This window comes from Manacus vitellinus, unplaced genomic scaffold (assembly GCF_001715985.3).
Source record: "Manacus vitellinus isolate BGI_N305 unplaced genomic scaffold, ASM171598v3 scaffold_94_pilon, whole genome shotgun sequence".
NCBI lineage: Eukaryota > Metazoa > Chordata > Aves > Passeriformes > Pipridae > Manacus > Manacus vitellinus.
Genome location: NW_021940890.1, coordinates 1147227 through 1150165, shown reverse-complemented (window position 1 = coordinate 1150165; position 2939 = coordinate 1147227).

Sequence of the window (2939 nt, the reverse complement as noted above, 5' to 3'; positions counted from 1 at the left end):
TAATTCCCATCCCGTTTTCCATGATCTCGGAATTCCAACTCTTCATTGGAAGGTGGTTGGAAGGTTTTTTTTCCAGCTGCTTTGCCAGCAGAAGGAGCAGGATAATGATGAATCCATGTTTACCCTTACGGGGCAGGATCTAATTTTTAATATGCATCAAAAATATATACATACATATATATAGATATAGATGGATATACAGGAAAATATATACAGGAAAAATATATGTACAGGAAAATATATACAGGAAAAATATTTATATATACAGGAAATAGGTATAAAGGAAAATATATACAGGAAAAATAGATATACAGAAAATATACACAGGAAAAATAGATATATATACATGAAATAGATATACAGGAAAATATATACAGGAAAAATATATATATATACAGGAAAATATGTACAGGAAAAATAGATTTACAGGAAATAGATACAGAGGAAAAAAATATATACAGGAAATAGATATATGGGAAAATATATATAGGAAAAATATATATAAGAAATAGGTATACAGGAAAATATATACAGGAATAATATATATACAGGAAATAGATATACAGGAAAAATACTTATATACACAGGAAATTGGTATACAGGAAAATATATAAAGAAAAATAGATATACAGGAAACAGATACACAGGGATATATATGGGAAAAATATTTGTATATATAGGAAATAGGTATATAGGAAAGTATATACAGGAAAAATAGATATAGAGGAAATAGATATACAGGAAAATATATACAGGAAAAATATATACAGGAATTAGATATACAGGAAAAAATATATATACAGGAAATAGATATATGGGAAAACATATACAGGAAAAATAAATATACAGGAAAGAGGTATACAGGAAAATATATACAGGAAAAATAGATATACAGGAAATAGATACACAGGAAAAGTATTTATATATACAGGAAATTGGTATACAGGAAAATATATACAGGAATAATATATATATATACAGGAAATAGATATACAGGAAAAATACTTATATACACAGGAAAATAGCTATACATGAAAATATATACAAGAAAAATATATATAGGAAAAATAGATATACAGGAAATAGATAATCAGGAAAATATATATACAGGAAAAATAGATATACAGGAAATAGATATTCAGGAAAAATATATATACAGGAAATAGGTATACCAGAAAATATATACAGGAAAAAATAGATATACAGGAAATAGATATACAGGCAAAATACATTTATATATACAGGAAAATATGTACAAGGGAAATATATACAGGAAATTGATATACAGGAAAATATATACAGGGAAATATACACAGGAAATTGATATACAGGAAAATATATACAGGGAAATATATATAGGAATAATATATATACAGGAAATAGGTATATAGGAAAAATATTTATACAGGAAACAGATATACAGGAAAACATATACAAGGAGAATATATACAGGAAATAGATATACAGGAAAATATATATATATAGGAATAATATATATACAGGAAATATATATATATATATACAGGAAACAGATATACAGGAAAATATAAACAGGAAAAATATTTATACAGGGAAATATATATAGGAAAAATATATACAAGAAAATATATACATGAAAAATAGATATACAGGACAAATATGTATCCAGTGAGGGCACTTGGCTCAGAAGGGGACAGCAGATTTTCCCTTTCTCCAGCCACTCAGGGCCGGATTTTCGGGAAGCTGTTGGGTGGGGTGTAATCATGGAGCAACCCCACTCCTGTTTTAAGGATATTTGACTCCTTCCCCTCGTATGTGACGAGCTAAAGAATCATCCAGTCATTAAAAGCTGGAAAAGACCTCCAAGATCATCAAACCCAACCCTTGGAAATCATTTTGTCGGGAGCCACATCCTCGTTTCTTGAACCCTTCCAGGGATGGTGAGCCCAGCACAAACCATCTAAATGCTTCATTATTCTGCCAGGGGTGATATTTCCTAACCCTGGATAAATCCAAGCTGAATTCAGGCGTATTTAGGAAGCTTTTTTAGGTGCAATGAGGAAAATTGAGCTGGATTATTGTTATTGATTATGGCCCCTGGGGGGCCCGGGGTCTTCCATCTGCACCAGGATCAATACTCTGTGTTTAACCTCCCAATAATTGTCACCAATAATCGACTCAGGCATTCAGGGGCAACCAAACTCGTTCCTGAAGTGTCATTAATCATCATTTTTTTCATGTCATTAAAATAGGAACAACAAAAGGCCACGGGGAAAAATATTGTTTTAAGCAAGCGGAAGATCTGCTGAAGAATTTAATTTCGATTTAATTTAATCTCTCTAATTGCCAGGATGGAAATAAAAGTGCAAGTTTGTCACATTTTCTCGCTGAATCTCTCAGGTGCCATTAAAAAAAAAGACAGTTTTCGTCGTGCACCAGCAGAGATTTGACATAAAAAATAGAGGTTTTGCCACTAAATGTCATAAATCCTGAGGACTGCTGAAAAAAGGAGGTAATATTCCATAACACTAATTTATAAAGGGCCAAGAATTCTAACTTGTGTCCATAAAGGAGCTCAACTGACACAAAAGAGGTGATAAATAAAATAAATAAATGGTAGAGGTGCAAAATTTCGAATTTGCTGAGCTTAAATTTCTCACTCCAGGGTTGATTTTCATTTAATGCCCAACAGCAATAATGACATTTTTGATATTGGTAATTATTATTATTGCAATTGCACAGAGACCTGAGCCAAGAAAACCAACTTTTCAGAGGGGGAGAGAGGAGAAAATTCAAGTTAATATTCTTAATTGTTCCTTTGTACAACCACTTAATTTCAGCTGTTCCTTGTCTTGCTCCTGCTCCATTTCCTTAATCTTTATTTTTTGATTTATTTTATTTATTACATGTAATATAAACATTATTATAACTATATTGATACATAAATATATATAAAATAT